The sequence below is a fragment of the Hemicordylus capensis genome, chromosome 3 (genome assembly GCF_027244095.1).
Source record: "Hemicordylus capensis ecotype Gifberg chromosome 3, rHemCap1.1.pri, whole genome shotgun sequence".
Lineage (NCBI taxonomy): Eukaryota > Metazoa > Chordata > Lepidosauria > Squamata > Cordylidae > Hemicordylus > Hemicordylus capensis.
In genome coordinates, this window is record NC_069659.1 from 63451765 (window position 1) to 63473334 (window position 21570).

Below are 21570 nucleotides of genomic sequence, written 5' to 3' on the forward strand. Positions count from 1 at the left end.
TGTTAGATACAGGTCTTTCCCTATCAACATGTACTTCTGAATAATGTAGATTAGTTTAACCTTACAAGAATCTCCATGCTTATAATTTACAAGCTGTTGCCCCTGAGAACGGTAACTTCTGCTGTAATGGGAGTGAGTTAGCTCCTGAAATACTCTGCTATATAAGTAATTACCCACAGCAAGACTAGCCCCCTCTTATTGGGGGCTAGTTAGGTTCTAACTCAAACCGTTTCAAGTCAAACCCGGTTCTGCACACCCCTAACAGCAGCGCACTCCACATCACACTTCCTCATATTATAAACAGTGGAGAACAGAGAGAGACGAGCTGTAGGGCCTGAGTGTGCATATTCTCAGGCTAGCATTAGCAATAGCAATAGCAATAGCACTTACATTTATATACCGCTTTATAGCCGGAGCTCTCTAAGCGGTTTACAATGATTTAGCATATTGCCCCCAACATTCTGGGTACTCATTTTACCGACCTCGGAAGGATGGAAGGCTGAGTCAACCTTGAGCCCCTGGTCAGGATCGAACTTGCAACCTTCTGGTTACAGGGCAGCAGTTTTACCACTACATTACATAAGTTATGTAGGAAGCTGACTTAGTAAAAGTCAGACCCTTTGTCCATCTTGCTCAGTACTGTCTACACTTACTACAATGGCTCTCCATGGTTTCAAAAGGGTAGTTCTGCCAGAGGTGCCAGAGATTGAACCTGTATGTAAAGCAGATTCTCCACCAAGCTACAGGCCATACCAAGAGGACAGGAGCTGGAATCTGGTGCAGAGTTTCCAGGAATATCAAGTGCAAGATATTTTCCCTTTGTGGGGGCACAGCAATGTGAAGAATTCAGGGAAAGACCTTTTAAAATGTCCTGGGAAGGCCTAGGAAGACTGGCAAACCCACCCATACTACCAGTGGTCAGCAGTGAAGTGAGAATTGTCCAGTTTCCTTCTCAGAGACACTGGCTGACATCCCGAGTAATGAAGTGAGGATGCAGAGAGAGGCTGTGACCTTGGAGGGGAAGGCTCCCCCCCCTTCTGCAGGGATGTCAGCCTTTTAAAAACAAACCTGTGATGTAAAGACTTAGGAAAATGGAGAAGAACATAGGGAATGATGGAGGAGAACATAGGAAACATTGAACATTCCAGAATGATGGAGTGGAACCCATTTAAAGGAGTGCTTTAAAATAATTTTGTTAAAGCCTGTTACACTGCTGTTAAACTCTTAGATCCAAGATTCAAAGGAAATTATGTTAGAGAGTTTGAAATAAAAATTAGGGGTGTGCATGAACCAAAAAATGCAATTCAGTTCAAATACAAATCTATTCTAAATGGATCATGTTGCTCTGAACTGGTTCGGTTGAACTGGCCAGCCGGTCCAGTCCATTTGATCAAACTGGTTCGGGCAGCCATTACTTGTAAAGGGGAATCCGGAGAGGATTCCCCCAACTCGTACAGGGGGTGGGAGGCCCTTCAAGGGTAAGGGGCAGCCAGGCAGGGGTGGCAAAAGAGGAGGAAAAGGTGCTTACCTGGGCGGTGGTGGCACTCACCACCATTTGCCCTCCTGGCACAGCCCCAAGCGTGCTCTCCCTCCAGCTCGGCAGCAGCTCATTTCTGGCCTCCATGCATGTATCTGTCTGGATTGTTGTTAACCCATAGCTTTGAAAATGTACAGATGAGGAAAAAGGGTGCTTATAACACTGTAGTACAGGGCTCCCACTTCTGCATATAGACACACATAATTATATCTTGATGAAGGATGTACTCCACCTGATGTATCTGTTTACTGTACAAAAGGTGGTCCTGCATGATTTAAAATCCAAGAGGCTGATTGTTCTCTTACCTAGAAATATACTTGAACAACATAATTGCCTTAAAATATATTGTTGACATTTCAAAATTAGTCTTGCCAGCATGTGAAATGGCAACCATTTGTCATTGATCATCACATTGCTAAAACCATCTGCCACTGGCCCAAAGTGCAAGGCAGGGGCACTGCTGCTGGCCAGTATCTGGTGGAAATGGAGGAGGGTGAAATAGGTGAGTGGGAAAGTTAACAGGTAAACTTCCTTTTCCATCTCTTCCTTCCAAGTGTCCAGTGAGTGTGCACTGTTGTTTTGCCACTCTGCCTCCTGGCATCTCTAGTTAGGGGTGTGCACAAAACCGGCTGGCCCAGTTTAGTTCCAGTCCAAACAGGACCCAAACAGGACCGGGCCAGTCCTCTGGGGGATTTCTCTGAGGTCACAGAGGGTGGGGGTCCACAGAGGTTCCCTCTCCCCCCACTGGCCTTCCTCGTGCCAAAATTGCCCAGTTCAGGCATTCTTTGGCTTTTTCTGAGGGCCTTGGAGCAGTCCCCCGGAGGGGGTAACCCCCAAACGGCTGGGGTAGGGTGGTTGGGTTCGACCTCAAACTGTTGAACTGAATACGTTCAATGTCGAACCTGTTTGCACATTCCTACCCCCAACTGGCCTGGATGGAGAAACAGTGGTAGAAGAGTGCTCCATGAACAGCAAAGGTTCAGGTGTTGTTGTTTTTTTTAGGAGCAAAGGTAATGGAGGGGAGCTAACATAGACATGTGCCACCACTGATCTGCTCTGCTCTACTGCCTCCTCCTCTTCTTCTGAGCAGTTGAGAAAGGCAAAGCAGTGTGCTTGCTCAATTTCTAATAGAGAAAGGGAGAAGAAGAGGCATGATGAAGACACCCAACCAGTCACAGAATGGCTGAAGAGGCTGAATAGCCTAAGGCACATCCATAAGCACTAGACACAGGCACTAGACAAGGGAACCTCAGATAGGAAAGAGGTAGTTCATTAGTACAGCATAGGACTTATAAATGGTGCTAAATTTATTTATTTTTAAAGAGATGAATATTCTCAAGGGAAACTATGTGTTCACAGACAAAAACATGTCTGGCTGTGCTCAGTAAAAGGTTAGCAAACAGTTTACAAACAGTAATCAACCAATATCAAAACCAACCAAGATCAAAGCTATGCTCCACCATGGCCTTCTATGGCTGCTGGCTCAGGGCCCCAGTCCATCATTCTGGCCTGGCAGTGGTGTGCATGTGTGTCAGCTTGTGTCAGCAGCACTGACAGGCAGACTGTGACACATTCTGTTTTTGGTTGGCTAGGGTGAGCTGGAGTTGCAGCAGGTGCGGTGACCATGAGTCACTCACCCTCTAGATCCAGCTCAGGATAGCCTAGCAGGGGGAGGTTGGCCTTGAGGAAGACCAGCAGCTCCATCAAGCCAGCATCCAGGTGTGCATGATGGGGTGTCAGCACATCTCTGGCCATGGAATACACTCTTTCATTCTGGATGCTGGTCGGGGGGGCAGTAGAGGAACCATCCGGGAACTGTTGCCAAGTCTGGCCAGACTTGGTGATGCATTGGCCCAAATTGGACCAGATCAGTCTCCAAATCCACCATCACTGGCTCCTGTAGGTACTGCAGAATGCTCTGCTTTGACATCAGTGCAGGGCATGGTCGACACCTTCCATCCCCCTGGAAAGGTACCAAGGCATCCCTGTTTGAGCCACAGGGTGGAACGAATGAGCTTCCAGTCTGTGCTGGACAGGTTTCACACTCCCAAGCCACAGTTCCTCTTCAGGGCATGGATGGCTGCCTCTTGATCCTTCAGGAGCAGGAGCAAGAGAAAGGTGGAGTTCCACCATGTCTCAACATCCCTTGGGATGTTGTGTCCAGGTAGGCCAAGCTCACACTGCCTCTCCTGGAACATCCACCTACCCTTCTCGCTGCAGTGGAAATAGACTGCTATCTTGCAGTACATCTCCACAAGAACAGCCATGGCAGCAGCAGGCCTTGCAGTGGGGGGCCTGATACATTCCGTCGCCCTATCCTCCTTGATGCCAAGAGCACCCATCCTAACCAGGTGCAGAGTGTATACAGTGTATGGACACAAACTGCAGCTGACATGCAACCCTTAGCACACTGGCACCATTGTCAGCAATTATGAGGCACCGACAAAGGTTTGACCACCTACTGCACCCACAGTGTGACAGGCAACATCCTCACTTGACAGCAGGAGCACATCCCTTGCCACTGCTAGGGGAGGGCACAGCAGGTGGCCAAGTGCCCCCAGCAGGAGCAAGAATGCCCAGATGATGCCATTTGATGTGCCTCCACATCAATGACATCCCAAGATGCTTGGTGTTTTTGCCCCTGCTGACCTGTGCCCTGCAGGTTCAAGTAATCCAATCCTATCCAGAGATCAGGGGTCCAGCAGAAAAGCAGGGGTCAGGGGTCCAGCAGCAGAGAAGCAGGGATCAGCAGAGCAGGAGCAGAAGAGCAGGGTCCAGGCGTCCAGCAGAAGAGTAGAGGTCAGCAAAGCAGCAGCAGAAGAGCAGGGGTCCAGGGGTCAAGCACAAGAGCACAGGTCAGGGGTCAATTAGAGAGCAGCAGCAGGGTCCAGCAAGCAAAGCAGTAGCAGCTGTCTGGAGCAGAGTTGCACCTGAGTAATTTTGCAGCCTGGACCTAAAGGCCTTTGGAGGCCCCCCTTCTCTGCAAATTAAGCATTATCATGCTTGTCTGGGTGACTACACCACCTGAGACAGACTAAAGATGATTTGGGGGTCCCCAGGGGCTGTGGGTGCCCTAGACTTTGGCCCAGAAGACCAGGGGTAAGAGCACCTCTGGTCTGGAGAGATCAGGGGTCCAGATTCCACAGTGAAAGCAGGCTACAGGCAAGACATAACAGGGCAAGGTAACAACAAGGCAGCCAGCAGAGCCAGAGCTCTTCATCAGAAGCCAGAGGAAGAGTAAATGCATTCTGAAATGTCCTCCTTTTTTCTCCCCTGTCCCTCGTCTCTCCCCCCAGACAATGGGAACAAAGTTGCCTGGACAACACTCTGATTTGAATGATAACAAGCCAACCAGGAGAAAGGAGACTGCTGGTCAATCAGAAAGCAGTGGCAGATAACCAATCAGCAAGGGAGGAAAAGTGTCAACTAACCTGACAAAGCGGCAGCACCATCAAACTAATTTGATTCGAACCGGGTTCAGTTCGGTTCAAACTCAGACCGGTCCCCTCTTTTGGAGGGCCAGTCTAGTTAGAACTCGAACCAGTCAAACTAGTTCAGGTTGAACCCGTTTGAACTGAACCAGTACTGCACACTCCTATCAGGGAGCAAGACCATTCACTGGATGACATTATTGGAACCCACCCAAAACTGCCCAAATAACGTTCACTAAACTGCACAAGCATTAATAAGCCTTTTAGCTTATTTCTGCACCTGGAGCTTTAGAGACAAAGGCACAAGGGAAAGAGTGAGCCTCCCTCCTTCAGAATCATAGCCCAAGTCCAAATCAGGGTGCTGCATGGCTCATATTAATGAAAGATTAAAGGAAGAAGAAGATAGGAGATTGATCATGGAGCTCCTGGGTTATGTAAAGTTCGGCTATGAGACCCAGGTCATTACTATCTGTTTCATTCCCTGCTGAGTTCCACAAATGGGGCACAGTATTCCAAGCACTGATGTCCTGCATGGCCTATCACTTTTCAGTAGCAGTTGTCTAGGAACACTGCTTTCCACTTTGCTCTTTGTATTTGCAAATTGCCATTGCACTTTTATTCACATGAATAATAGCTGTGTTCATGGATAATGCAATATGTGTGAGTTTGTGTATTAATTTATGAGATATATTATTGTTTGATGGTGGAGAAGTGCTCTGGACATATGGAGAGCACAAAGGTGCATAAGCAATAATGCATTGTAGATTCCCCTGTTTCATGTATTCTGTACTGAGCGAATTGAGGATGCAATGATCCATCAACATTATTTAGATCAAACAACAGTTATTCTAATATCAGCATGATAACTGCTTTTTATGTCATTATAATAAAGGCCATTATGTCATCAGCTTTTCAATTCTGGAACCAGTGGCCATTTATCTGCATAACTGAAACCAATAGTGAGCAAATTTCTGCCAGTGTGTGATTTATAATGACTGCTGTTAAAGTATTTTTTAATGATTCAGTTTAAAGCAGAGTAACCGACAGAAAGACAATGCCATTTGTTGCTTTGTGGTTTTTTCCCCGAGCAACATAATTCTTTTCATGAAAGATAAATGTAGACAAAAATATCTATTTTTGAACATTGTTTGAATTGTATAACAGTGGAGAGACTGGAAATGACTGAGCATGGAATGAAAGATCAGCTCATTCAAATATTTAAATGGTGATAGTGAGCTTCAAGAAAAGTCAGTTAATTATTTCTGCATAAGTCATTTTAACGAAAACACATTAAGAATCATGATTTCCTTTTTATGAGATCGTACCTATGAAATTTGACAGCAAAGATTTGAATTGCAAATTATGCACGCCTATGCATTGATATGAGATGCCAGGGTGATGAGGTGAAATATCTAGCCTCTTGTTTTCCAGTTTTATTCTTAACAGACTCATAATGTGGACTCAAATATCCAAGTACAATACAGAAACATGGACAGACATTTTAACCCTGAGGAATCTTGCAAGAAAATTCCTTCAATTACTGCTGTGCACACATAGGGAGCAACAATAAGCCACCTTTGGATGTAACTTGAAACAGTGGGTTCAATGGACCCACAGTTTGTGTCCAGTCGCCTGGTGCACTCCCACACAATCATAATGTGCACTCTGGGAGACTGCAAAGGGGGAGGAAGTGGCTGTGTGGGCTTCCTCCAATGCAGGAAGGACAGCCGCCGCAACAGCTAATTGCAGAGAAGAGAGGGAGGAGCTTCCAATATTTAACTCTGCTTTGTGCAGCTTGCCAAACCAGATGACACATTGGAGCCTCTGGACCCCCAATTTAATTCAAACCGAGGGTTCATTCTAGGTTTGGGGGAGAAATCTGAACCCCTGTTGGGTCTGTGAATCATGGCTTTGATAATTTGGACATCACAGGGGGGTGAACCTGGCCAAGAAGGTTTTCCAAACCAGCTGAAAAACCCCAAGTGCGTGTAGTAGGTAGACTAGTCTAACAGCCTCTCCCCTACTCTCATGAAGACTACAGAATCCATCTCAAGGGCATCACGGATGATGCCTCCCACTACAGACAAATGTGTTTTCATCCAATATACATGCACCAGAACAAGTTCATGACCTGCTGAATGTATTGTGCCAGATTTACAGCAGGACAGTCTCATGATTGTCGCGAAGTTCTGAGATGCACCTATTTGTCTTAACCCACAAACCAGTTCCAAGGGGACTGATAGCATAGTAGTTTCCCCTGTTGCCAGAAATTATGTGTAAATATACAGTGTCCCTATTCAGTCCCAGCACAGCTTTCCTCCAATGGCTGTTGCTGGTATTTCCCTTGTGTTTCTTTTTAGAATGTGAGCCCTTTGGGGACAGGAAATGATCCTCTTCCTATTTTCCTTTTCTCTTTGTAAACCGCTTTGAGAAATTTTATGTTGAAAATGTATATAAAATAATAATATTTTAATGATATTATTTTGTATTCAAATATATGAAAACCCCAATTCCTGACTTCTCACTTCCTTGTGCCTATACATAACAAATCTCCTGAGACATAAGCATAAAATATGGATTCTACAAAAAATGCAAGAAGTTGTACACTTTTGTAAGTTTTTCTTTGCAGTTTTGTTATTTTAATTCAACTTCGGTTAGCTTTTATACCTTTTTTAGATCTCACAAGTGGTGTTTCATGAGATTAGAGGTTTAGTCTCTGTTAACTTAACATTAACTGGCCATCTGTCTTGTTGGTTTCATTTGGAACTTTTGTTGGCAACATATTTAGTGTGTTTTTAAAGAGAGAGAGAGAGAGAGAAGAGAGATTTAACAAACTGTGTGGAGGAAATGTGAGGGAAAAAGCAGAAGCTATATTGTTTCAGAAGAATAAATCAAGATTGACACAAAAAGGGATGACTGACACACAAAGTATATAAAATAGGGATCAAAAACTGACAGCCTCAGAACCCCGAGGGGTACCATCTTGCCCTTCCGTTTCCAATTCCATGGCTAGAGGAATATATGGAGGAAATTGTAACTTTGGCAATGATACTTGCCAGCAGCCCACTTCAGGTAATAATAGTAATAGCATTAATAGAAGGGTCCTGGCTAATCACTCACCACCCATACTCCATGGTCATCCAGTAAAACTAATTCCTGGACAGGCATATATAGACTTTCAGCTTAATATCCACCTTATTCATTGTGATGGCTGGAAGGAGCTCCAGTCCTGTCAATCAGCTTTTAAAGCCCAAAGAACCTCACCCCAGGTTTGAATCCTAAGGGAGGGGCTTTAGAATGGAGCAAAGAGTGGCAGTTAAACTGACTTTCTTCATGCTCAGAGTGTTAGATAGGGATGGACCAGGCTAGAGAGCAGATCTCTAGAGAAATAGGGTCTGCTCTGGGACTAGAGGGCTTCCAGGGAAGGACTGGGTAGGACAGGATCTGAGTCTATAGGTGATATATGATCCAACTGTGGTTACCTCCGTCATATTGCTTGAGGTTGTTCTCATGCTCGGACAAAACTGGGCTAACAAAGCCCAGCCCGGTTTCGCCCACGCGTGAGAACTGCCGAGAGCTGCTCAACTCCTGGCGGCAGCATGGAAACAAGCCTACCTCCAGAGCCCACCTAAAAAATTAGGTTAAGGAAGCAAATGCTCCCGTAACCTCATTTTGGCAATTGTCTACCAGCCCCAGCTGCTTGCAGACGGGACTGGGAGGCTGTGGGGCTCCTGGCCAGCATCAGGAGGATCCCCATAATGCTCTGCACACTAGTGCTGGGCATTATGGGAGTTCCAGGGGGCAGGGAGATACTCCCTGCTGCAAAGGCAGCTGCACGTCTGGGCATGCAATCTCCACACCCAGACTCATCAAAAGGATCATCTGCAGGGGAAGTAAGCTTTTGAAGGCTTCCTTCCCTTGCCCCTTTTGAGCCCTTTCTCCGATCGTGAGAAAGGGCTCATTCACCTATCTTTCCAAATAAACTGTCTAGAAGTTCTGCCAGTATTTGAAGGCTGTGTGTCAGAACCATACACCACTTGTTATATACACTTTAGCCAAGCCTTGACATTGTTGTTAAGAAACCATTACGAGTGTGAAGCTCTGCTTTGGCAGAGAGAAATCATTAAGCTGCTTGTAAAAACCCAGTCAGGAAGAGCTTGGTGGTGGAAGTGAAAGTGGTGGAAGCGAAAAGCAAGGAAGGATAGAACATATCCCTTAGTAATATTGGTTCACATAGTTATAAGTTGATAACCTCTGTAGTTTGGGTACAGACCCCACTCAAAAGCAGTGTCAAGGTGGGGTGTCGCTTGCGAGCATACAGTTTGTATTTTCTCAGTACTTATGTTTCAGGATTACTCTGTTGAGAACCTAGAAGAGATACCACTGTAATGTATTGTTGATGAGACTGCCAATCAAACCAGTTTTGGAAATTTCAGCTAATGCAGAATGCAGAGACTTACTACCAAAAAAAGTGCAAGTATGTTATATTAGTGCTTGGAAATCTGCATGGGTGTCCATCTCCCCCCCCCCACCCCGCAACACTTAAGCAAATCCTAAGTGTTTGTTATTACGAATAAACCCTGAATTTCCCAGGACCTAGATCTCTGAAGTATTTCATTTTCTCATATGTCCCACCTTAGCATTTGATATTGGCACGGGATTTTATATTTAATTTTATATCTATAATGACTTGAGATGGACTCAAGAGATAAACTTGTGAAGGAAAAATCATTGTGACAAGTTAGAAAAACATCAATATGCATTAGGATGCTTTTTTGGTGCTAGATTCCAGCAACATAGATATTCCTCGGTTTCTATTCCATCCCAAGTTCACATGGTTTCCTTTGATTTCTGATATACTCTCTTCCAAAAAATTTTTCCAGATTTCTTTTCACACTAAAAATTATGACTAATATACTTTGCAAATTATGTGGTCACGCAAATGGCCTCTGCACATGCTCAGAGTTCAGTAAAATGACATCCATATATGCACAGAAGCCAGTAATATGGCCTCCACGCATGCGCAGAGGCCTAAATTGGGCTGAAAAAGGCCCGAACTCCAGGGGAGTAGGCACCAGATTCCCCTTTACCAGTAAGGTTCTGAGATGTTTTGAATCAGCTCAGTTTGAACTCAAATCAGGTCTGATTCGATTGGGCACAAAACCAGACTAGACCTTAAATCTGGTTTGGATTCAGGCCAAGCCAGCAAATCCAGTTTTCTGCACATCTCGATGCATCGTTCTAGAATTTAAATACATGCTTACACAAACTAACAGAATGCATTGAATCCATGGCCATCACTTGTATCTTATAAAATCTGATTCCCTGAGAAAGAGAGGTTTGCCACCATGAGTTCCATGGTGAATTTTGGCAAGAGAGAAGTTTGGTAACATCCCTGTATTTCAATAGCTATTAAAATTCTTGGAACTCTCTTTCAGTCTTAACTTCACTATAGTGCCTTACAAAAGCTCTTCTCGCCCTCACCCCATGTATATTCAGTTATTTTTAGAAGCCAGTGATCAAAGGGGAAATTGTGAGGGGCTGGCCTTCATCCTTTTACTTATTTGTATTCCATTATTATGGTTATGTGTGTGGTTTATATTTGTTGTGTTTTAAATTGTGTGAACCACCTAGAGATGCACATATCAGATGGTATATAAATATGATAGCTAGATGGATGGATGGAGAGATAGATAGATATGTAAATGACATGATTTATTCCACATTTGGTAACAATGTTTTCACATATACATACTTTAGGATTTCCTTCCTAGGATAATCTACAGTTTCAAAAAGTCTTTCACATGACCACAACTTTACATGTTTTTAATCATTTGGTTCTTAGTTATGACCTGTCACATAAGTTTATAGTATACACAATAGGGAAATATAATTCTGCATAAAGATGTATTGAAGCTTGTGTTCTGATAGATACTTTGCACGGCAGTGGCAAATATCAAGTTTATTTCTGAAATGTTATATCTTTGCATGGAAATGACAAACCTATCATTTCCTACTAGTGCAGTTGAGAGGGTGGTATCTCAAATGTTTCATTTCCCCCCCAAATGTTCAGTAATTACCATATGTTCCTAACCTCTGTTGTTTCTTTGAAATGATGATGACTTGCCTAAATAGCAAGCTTTGCTGGACCAAAAAAAAAAAAAAAGGTGTCATACAAACCAGTGCATCATTCTTCAACATTAGCAAGCAAGGTTGAACAAACTATATATAGCTTGTAAGCAGATTTAATTGTGCATATAGTCCAGTAAGCAGATATAATTGTGCATATGTTATTTTCTGTGTTTTGAGAATGTGCTTCAAACCCAGCATACAAAAAATTAATGGTTAGTACAGCAGTAACGTCGTATTACTACAGTAACTTTAATGGTAGAAGTTCTATAGTGCTTCATGAACACTGATTCATGAATTCTAGCAATGTAGTAATTAAATGTACCCTGGAGTTCACCACTGCAGTTATTACAGCAAAGATGGAAATTTGCTCAAGGAGAATGGGCTGTGGGAGAGGCCTTTTTAGGATTGCCTCCTATTTCAAGGAACTGTTCCTTATTTAAAATTCAAATGTTATGTTCCTTTTTGAGTTAATAAGGAACACAGTTTGCTCCCTTTTTTACCCTTGTGGCTGGGCCAGGGCCACTGACTGCAATGGACAGCACACACAGTGACAGAACAGTGGCCTCACATTGCAGACCTCTAGAAAGCAGACTTCAGCCCTGTGGATCAGATTGCAGACTGCGCTGTGGTCCACAACACCCATGAAGCTTTGGAGCCAAAACGTCATCCTTTCCCCTGCAGGTAGTGGTGGGAGGGAAGCTAAGCCTTGTGAAGCAGAGCAGTGAGGCCTGTAAAGGCATAGTTCATTCTGCGAAAGAACCTAGTCTTTAAAAGAGACGCTGTACTCAAATATAGCATCTCAAATAGGGCCAGAAGTCCCACCCTGGCAGGCCACCACTCATGATAACAGGGGTGTTTGTCCGAAGAGGCTGTGGGGTGTAATCATGTGTGGTGGGCTGGGAGTGAGTGAGGGGGCTGGGATGGGACTTCTGGTCCCATCTGAGAAACTGTGCATGAGCACAATTTCTTTTTTGTTAACATCTGAATAGGACTTTCTTTTGTCAAGGGTTTAGAACATACTGTCATCATGGCATCTTCCTCCACACTTCACCTCCAGCAAAAAAAAAAAAAAAGGCAGAGAAATGCAGAAATATTGTGAAGAAGGGGGATGGAAGTTTTACTAGAACATTTTCAGACATGGCTTTTACCTCAAATCTGAGCCCGAAGTGAGTGTGTGTGTTTGCACATCGGTCAGATTCTTGCTGAAGCCAAGGTGAGATCTTTGGAAGCATCTACATACATACTGGACTTTCCCTTCTGAATTCCCAATGTATTTCTGGGTTTTAAAAAACCTGTACTTTAGTGGGTTTTCTTGATACACCAGAGTAGCTGCCAGGGAGAGACGCTGAAGTAGGGTCTTCACATAATCATTAACATGACAAGAGCAAAGCACACTTTAGAAATGCAAACAGGAAGCTGCCTTGCCTTCTAACCCAGATGCACACAGTGGAAAAATCGGTTTCCAGGCAGCATAGCTACCTTTTTACTCTTTGAATATTTTTGGAGGAGGGGATCTGGGGAGGAGAGAGCATTTGTAGCATTTATTTATTTGAAATATTTATATTTCACAGCAACCCTCAGGACTAAGCACAAGCTCTGTTTTCACTTATTGTGCCATGATCAGCAGCAGGAAGGAGAACCCAGCAGGCAGGCAGCTCCACCAGAAAACTTGCAGCAAAGAAATTGCTCAGCCCTCCCACCCCACTGCTCCTTGCTCTCAGCAATCCAAGCTAGAGGCAGGCGTCTTGCCCTTCCTTGCTCCTCCGGAAGCAGGCTGTGTGAATTTAACAAAAGAAAATTGGGGGGAGGCGGGCGGGGTGCTTCCTAATTCTTCGAATCCTAGTGGCTTTGCTTGCTGGATATTCTGAGAGCTGAAAGCCCTGTCTGTAAAGGCTCCTGGTTGCATAAAGTGCATTATAATGCTTGGAAAGCTCATTGCAGTGCACGCAACAGAAACTTCTTAATTTTGCATGGTGAGATGTGTGATATTATTAAAGTCTTAACATGTGTTCCTTATTTTGGAGCTCTTCAGGTAGCACTTCTAGGCCTTTTTTTACAGGACCAGTTCCCAGCAGGAAGAAGGGGAGGGAACCCCTCTTTCTTTCCTCCAGTACTTGACTTTCTACTGTAGAGGTATGAGCACCAGGCCTGGCAGGAGAGAGAGACAGACTTTCCTTCTTTGCACTCCCTTTGGTGGAGTCAGAGTGTTGCAGCCGCCGCCACAAGATAAGCAGGCCACGGGTGCAGCAGAGGGAAAGCTTGAGAAGCAACTCCTCACTCATTTTTTTTCCCAGGGGAAGAGAGGAAAGACACAAGAAACATTTTGGGGAGAGATATGGGATACTAGGATTGGCAGGAGGGAGTTCAGTGAAATGTGGGGGAAACTGCACCTCTGCAGCAGGTAAATGCTTAAGGGGGATCTGCACCCCTGAAGCAGAAGTCAGAGGGAGAGGGGAAGGAGGTTAGTAGGTGAGGAAGAGGTGGGTGGGGGTTAGAGGCTGATGGCATTGTGGGAGAAATTGAATCCTGATATTCAGGGGGGCAATTACAGACATAGCAGACTGTAAATTAGATTAGTTTATTCATATCCAAACTATTCCAAGGAGAACCACTGAAAGTGAAACTAGGTTTGTAATACAGTCTAGTATTATGAGCCGGATAAATTCTTATTCGGCACTGCAGTGGAATCATGATGATAATGCAACCAAATATTCGGTGGTAATGAGAATCAACAGTCCAATTTAGCTAAAGTTCAGCAACGGGATTAAATGGGATTTAATCTTTATGAATGGGATTGAGAGTTATGCCCAGTTCTTACTATGGCCACGATCCAGAGAGGTCTGTGCTTTCGTGTTTGCATCTTTGACTTCTGCTTTCAGTCTATGTGCCTTATAGAATACCTTTGTGGAGAGTTGCTGACTAGGGGTGTGCATGAACCATGTGATCCTGAACCAGTTTGCTAAGAACCAGGGTGGTTTGGTGGCTCAATAGTGAACCAAACTGGAGGCGGTTAAGTCCACAATTGAACTGAACCAAGCCTGGGTTGGGTGGACTAGTTTGGGATCTAAAGGGCTGTGGTGGGGAGGCTAGCAAGAGAAATAGTTTAAAATTCTTACTAGCCCAGCAGTGGCTGACAGCGCTGCCTTTCACCCCCTGGTGCAGCCCAACTGTGTGATGATTCCACTTCAGCAAGCTGCCCATAAAGCAGCAGTGCAGTTCTGGCCTCTGTACATCTGCACCAATGCCATGTGGGCAGCTGGATGGCCTTTATAGGATTCCCCCACTACTTTGCTTGCAAAAGGTAATTCTCACCGGATTCCCCTTTTACAAATACAGCCCCTCAAACCACCAAGCCAGTTCAATAAAATGGACTGGACAGGATGGTCAGTTCAACTGAACTGGTTCGGGGATAGGCAGTTTGGTTCAAATTTGGTCTGAATTTGACCCAAACCACAATTTTCAATTTGTGCACCCCCCTATTGCTGACCTTTAGAGTAAGGGTGTGATTTAGCCAGTTTGGTGCCTCCTCTGGAAAGCACTGAAACAGCTCAGGCATCAGTGTTTGAGCCAGCTCGACGGGGTGGGGAGCAGTTACCGCCTTACCTGCTCCTCCTTGCCCCACTGCTTCTGCCTGCTGCTTTTCCTATGCACGTTGGTCATTATTTATTTATTTATTTATTTAAAAATATTTCTATACTGCCCAAAACTTGCATCTCTGTGTGGTTTACAATTAAAATCATTTAAAACACTGAAAACATTTAAAACCCAATATTCAAAATATTAAAACTATAATTCTAACTAAAAGCCTGGGTGAATAAATGTGTCTTCAGCACCTTTTTAAAAGTTGCCAGAGATGGAGAGGCTCTTATTCCAACAGGGAGTGCATTCCAAAGTCCAGGGGCTGCAATGGAGAAGGCCTGTTCCCGAGTAGCTGCCAGATGAGTTGGCAGCAGCCGCAGGTTAACCTCTCCAGATTATCTTAGCAGGCGGTGGGGCTCATGGCAAAGAAGATGTTCTCTTAAATACCCAGGGCCTAGGCTGTTTAAGGCTTTATAGGTAATGACCAACATCTTGTAATTCCCCCGGAAACATAGCAGCCAGTGCAATTCCTTCAACACAGGAGTAATATAGTTTCAGAGACCAACGTGGCTGCCGCATTCTGAACCAACTGCAGTTTCCGGACTACGTACAAAGGCAGCCCCACATAGAGCACATTGCAGTAATCCAGCCTAGAGGTTATCAGCAGATGTACCACTGTTTTGAGGTCATTCATCTCAAGTAACGCAGCTGGCATATCAGCCAAAGCTGATAAAAAGCACCTCTGGCCACTGCTTCAACTGGGACACCAGGGAGAGGTTCGTATCCAGAAGCACCCCTAATCTACACCCCTAATCTACACATCACGCTTCCAGGGGAGCGTGACCCCATCCAGAACCGGCAGATCAAAATCATCTCCAGAGTTTTGACCCCGCACAATAATTACCTCCGTGTTATCAAGATTCAGACTCAGTTTGTTATCCCTCATCCAGCCCATTACTGCCTCCAGGCAGGCATTTAGGGAGGTTATGCCTTCTTCCGATAATGTTGATATGGAGAAATAGATTTGGGTGTTATCAGCATACTGATAACACCCTGCACCAAATCTCCTGATGATCTCTCCCTGTAGTTTCATGTCGATGTTAAACAACATCGGAGACAACATGGAGCCCTGAGGGACACCACAGGAAAGTTCAGATTTTGAAGAACAACAGTCTTCAAGAAACACCATTTGGAATCTGCCTGTGAAGTAGGAGTGGAAACACTACAAATCAGTGCCTCCCATTTGCATGCCTAGTCCTCATGGAGGCTGCAAGGAACAGTGCCTCAGCCCCACGCGGCCAGTTGGAGACCGGGCGCTGTGCCCAGAAAAGTGGCGAAGTGGTGAGGAGCAGGTATGGAGTTCCATACTAGGGAACCACTCCCCATCCCACCAGTCATTCCAGAAGCCATTTGTGTACATCTCTAATTTAGAGGCAGCTTTTGGAGGTGGTTGGAATGATAAGAGGCTGCTACTGAGAAAAAAAGGTTGTGTGGGGTGAATAAGGTTGTGGCAGTGATCAATTTGATTTTGGGCTACCACTGCAGCAGCATTGCAATAGAACTATATTTCCCAAGATATCCTGCACTTTTCAGAAGTCTTTTTTAAACTGAAGCCATGCTGCAGCAGTCACTGCTCCCTCACAACCAAGAGCAAATATAAAGCTTCTCCAGATCCTACCTGATAATATTAACAGGAGAATGTTGAGGGAGGGAGGACGAAGCGTTAGGAGGGAAGGGCTGAATTGAATTGGGTCCAATTCAACCGAATTGAGCCCTTAATAGGTATTGGTTTAATATGTGTTGAACTGGGCCCCCATTCAGCCATCAAAGCTTTGCACACCCCTAAAAAATCCTTGTGTACAATGGTCCTTTGGATCCTAGCACATATATAAACAAAAGTAAGTCTTATTTAAATAATGGCATTCACTTCCAATTACTAAGGATTACAGCATAGCATAAAAGGGGAAAAATTGATAAATTATATATAACTTTTTAGAATGAAGTAGTGTCCAGTTCAATGTAGTTTTCTGATTAGCGATGTACAAGCCAGTTCAACTTGAATTGTGTTTGAACTGAATTAGCCCAGTTCAGCCAAATCCTGGTTCGCACTCAAACCATGGCAAAACTGGTTCTGTGCACACCCCTATTTCTTACAGAAACCACTTTGATTACCATTGCGAAGCACTATTTGAATTTTTTTTCATACTATTTTAGAAATCCATATGATGTCTATGTGAAAATTATTTTTCCATTTTTATCCTGCATTTCAGCATTCTAGGAATTCTAAGATAGCTGATAAGCTATACAGTACTATTAACTATGATCAATCAATCAATGATACCTAACAACAAAAAAAGCATGACTCATAAATAAGAGACTAGCTCTGAAGTAATTATAGCAGCATAACATATTAAGTCAATTAATTGTTCCCATAGATGCCCAAACTATGGACGAATATAATAGTTTACTACCTATTTCCTAACATTTTCAGGGAACTGACGTTGTGGCTATCCTAGGGAAAAGGGCTGCCAAGGTAAGGGCCTATCCCACTGGATACAAATATAGTATCTGATGGAGGTGGATAAAGATCTCATCAGATTATCTCACGACAGTGGAAGAGGATTGCATGAGATGATGTAATTCTCAAGATATCACTTATACCAAGAACAGCCAGGCAATGGCACTCTCTGAAACTGGTATTATATGCTCCATGGGGATGTCGCTGACCAACAACTGAGCAGCTGTCTAGTGCACCAGCTATAAATGTTGTGCATGCAACCAGTTCATAGGCAGGAAGCAGTAGGTTGCATCTACTTTCTCCCCAGATGATTGTCCTGCTGTTCAGAGCAGCACATTTTGAGTGCCCACACAATCCATGCATGGATTGCCAAAGGTAGGAAAAATGACTTCAGCAGGAAGAGAGCTAGTCTTGTGGTAGCAAGCATGACTTATTCCCTTAGCTAAGCAGGGTCTACCATCGTTGCATATGAAAGGGAGACTAGAAGTGTGAGCACTGTAAGATATTCACCTTAGGTGATGGAGCTGTTTTGGGAAGAGCAACTAGGTTCCAAGATCCTTCCCTGGCAATTCCAAGATAGGGCTGAGATTCCTCCCTGCAACCTTGGAGAAGCTGCTGCCAGTCTGTGTAGACAATACTGAGTGAGATGGACCTATGGTCTGACTCAGTATATGGTAGCTTCCTATGTTGCTAGCCTACGGGCATACACCACATGATGTGCACTGCATGGTATATTGGGGGAATCCCCCATGATTTGGATGCTCTAGGCACCCAACTCTCTGTGCGTTCAGGTAGTATGCTGCCCAAGCACATACATGACCCCAGTCCTGGAGTTCTAACTCATGCCCTCTAACCCCAATTAAAGGCTGGGGTTAGTAGTCAGGTTTGCAGTGGAGGGAACATTGGGATCAGCACACAACATTAGGATCAGCACACAAACAGCCCCACCCAGGTTGGATTGCCATAACCTTGGTTGGACTGTGTGTGCTCAGCTTCATTGTTTCTGAGAGTGTTGTCTCATTTATGATAAACAAATGTGTTGATAGATAGATAGATAGATAGATAGATAGATAGATAGATAGATAGATAGATAGATAGAATTTAAGGACAGTCTTAAATAGACCACATAATCAAGACTATACTGAATTGCACTTGAATTGGTTGAGAAAAAATGTTTTATTTCTGTAGATATACTCATATTAAAATCGTGAGGTGTTGTAGATCCTTCACTGATAGCCATTTCCAGGAACTGACATAATGAGTTTCACTGGTGTTCAAATTTTAAAGGAACAGCATGACTACTTCAAGATGTGTTCAGTAAGCCAGAGAACCTATGGTACATATAGGTGAGTATTCAAGGGATGAATATAATGAATTTGTATTCAAAAGACAGTGTAGTCCCACTTCCCTGTAGCCTTATTAATACTAGTTTATATTTCAAATAAGAACTACATTGTAAGTTAAAGGTCAAAATAGCTTTCTTCACTTTTAAAACCTTAATCTTAATGTTTAACTGAAAGATGACTTTGCAATGACTTACAGAACCATTAACTTTATAATTGCAGCATCAATCATGATTGTTCAACATTTTGCAATACACAGCAGGAATATGGCTATAAGATGTCCTTTATAATCTGTTTAAGGTTAATAACAACAGGTGCTACATACAGGGTACCACTAAAACAATTCTATATAAAGGATTTTAACAGATGGAAGGGCTGTTCCGTTGCTTTACAGGATGATATAGATCTATTTATTTGATGGCAAAATGGCACTGCATCTTAATGGTAAATTCTGTTATGTCTAGAGTATTATTGAGGGTGATGAGACTACTCCAGAGTAATTTGAGGATGATAGTTAAGCTGTTCTTAGTGGTGCACTGTATACGTATATGAAATTATGTTCGTTGCTTCATCATTCATAATCTGGAATTTCTGTTGCAAGAAGTACCTGAGAAAACTGCCAAAGTTTGTTAGAAACTATAATTCCCCATGTTTGTTCTCATTTGTCCGTTACATAACTAAATAAATATATTCTCTCTCTCTCTCTCCCTCCATCAAGAACATGCATGCATCCCCTAAAGTAACTAATGGCATCCTGAAGCTACTGCCAGTCTGTGTAGACAATACTGAGCTAGATGGGCCAATGGCAAATGCAGTTCAGTGTTGGCAAGTGTAAAGTGATGCTTATTGGCCGCCTAGAGATGTAAGTTTGGGCGGGGTATAAATTTAATAAATAATAACAACAACAACCCCCAGTGAGGCACTACCTTGGCGTGGTTGTGGGGCTTGCGTGCTCTGAGGAAGGTGAGAGCTATGCCAGAGGTCCAACCATACTGGACAGGTCTCACCAGAGGAGCCAGACGAAGAGTGCCTCTCCCATCAACAATATGGTGAGACGTAACTTTAATAAATCTATACTGGATCAGTTGTCGCCCAGGTAAACAAGGACCACGCCAGGTGCTGGAGTCCCTGGACATCTGGTGGCAAGTGGGCAACAGGACTCAGAATCTTCAGTTAAGCAACCAGGGCTGGAGATGGCAAGGTTACAAGAAGAAACATCGCTTAACCGAAAAAAATATATGGAAAATGCCAACAAGGAAATAATGATCTGCTATTACAAGTCTAGTCCAACTAGAAGAGGTTATTTAAAAAGAATGTACCAAATTTGGAAAGAGAAGCATCCAGATACAGAAATAACAGAACAAAGGCTAGCAGACCAGAGAAGATTCCTAATAAGAAATAAAGTATTCACAGAAGTTGAGCTGGAAGAACTGCAAAGAGCAACACAGGCTCCAGATATGGAAGAAGAATTACCACCAACTGAAGCAGTTGCTCAGGCGCAGGTGGAGAAGGTGTTGGAAATAGAGGATGCCACTGTTGCTGAACTGTTTCAAAATCAAAACCAGGCAACCTCCCCTTTGCCTTCACCTCAAAAACCCAAATGCTGTTTAACAGAAAAGCAGCAAGAACTAAAGCAAAAAATAACTGAGCACATGAACCAAACAACCACCAGGGTTCGACTTCCAGCTCTAAAAACAGTTGCCAAAAAACAACTTGCTCAGGCATTAAAAGATGTCAATGCTGCACTTGCAGAAATAACAACCAAGAATTTGCAAGAAACAAACCAACTAATGTACAGTACAGCAACAATAACACAAGAGCTCGGATATAAGATCAGTGAACCTGTAAAAAAAGAAAGTAGTAAATCACCTACATGGAAGATTAGATTAGAATATAAAATCTCCAGGCTTAGATCAGATGCTAGTAAATTGAAAGATATGAAAGACAAGAAGCTGAAGAATGAAAACACCAAACAGTATCTGATCCAAAAATAACACCTAGATTCAAAGAAAATTAGAGACGTCTTGGAAATAATAAAGCAGCAAATCACAGCAGTGTCAAAGAAGATTAGCAGATATGAAGTCAGAATTACAGAACACAGGCAGAATCTCCAATTCCAGTCAAATCAGAGATGTTTCTACCAAAGCATAGAAGGAGATAATGCAAGAAACGTAGAAACTCCAAATAAAGAAGAAACAGTGCAATTCTGGGGGAAATTATAGGACAATCCAATGGATTATAATAAAAAAGCAAGCTGGGTGAAAGAGGTGGAAAAATGTAAGCAACAAATGCAAGATCTAAAAATAACATCAGAATTAATAAGTGAAAGAGAAAAGAAAATTAAAAATTGGACTGCGCCAGGCGACGATGAACTGAATGGCTTCTGGCTTAAACACCTAACAAGCCTTCATAAACAACTATCAAAACAGTTCAATCACATTATGAAAGGCGGTGATATTGAACAATGGCTAACAACTGGGAAAACTCATCTCATCATGAAAGACCCAGCAAAAGGTGCAGTTCCAAGTAATTATAGACTGATAACCTGCCTGCCAACCATGTTCAAATTATTAACTGGAATAATAGCAGATGAAGTGATGCAACACTTATTAACTAACAAACAGCATCCAGTTGAACAGAAAGGAAATTGTCCGAACACCAGAGGCACAAAAGACCAGCTGCTGATTGACAAAATGATTTTAGAAAATTGCAAGAGAAGAAAAACAAATCTAAGTGTTGCATGGACTGACTACAAGAAAGCCTTTGACTCATTGCCTCACACAGATACTAAAATGTTTAGAAACCACTGGTGTCAGCAAAAACATTCAGATATTTATTTAAAAAGCAATGAGCATGTGGAGTACACAGTTAACAATCAATGGCGAGACACTTGGACAGGTTAGCATTAGAAGAGGTATCTTCCAAGGGGACTCACTATGCCCTCTGTTGTTTGTAATAGCCATGACTCCACTTTCACAAATACTAAACAAAACAGGCCTCGGATACGAAACATCTAAAACATCAAGTCAA

General features: G+C 43.3%; 1 long non-coding RNA gene across 4 annotated transcripts in view; it reads left to right on the top strand.

The window, feature by feature from the left end:
• Window positions 1-8317: 8317 nt before the first annotated feature.
• The window catches only part of LOC128351840 (uncharacterized), a 36510-nt gene continuing 23257 nt past the window's right edge, over window positions 8318-21570 (top strand). Inside the window, exons 1-4 of one of the 4 annotated variants that reach the window (XR_008320070.1) lie at window positions 8318-9445; window positions 15767-16031; window positions 17171-17212; window positions 18386-18543. This is a non-coding gene — a long non-coding RNA (uncharacterized LOC128351840). The remainder of the gene's footprint in view (window positions 9446-15766; window positions 16032-17170; window positions 17213-18385; window positions 18544-21570) is intronic. The other 3 variants (XR_008320071.1, XR_008320072.1, XR_008320069.1) reach the window with 3 other exon arrangements.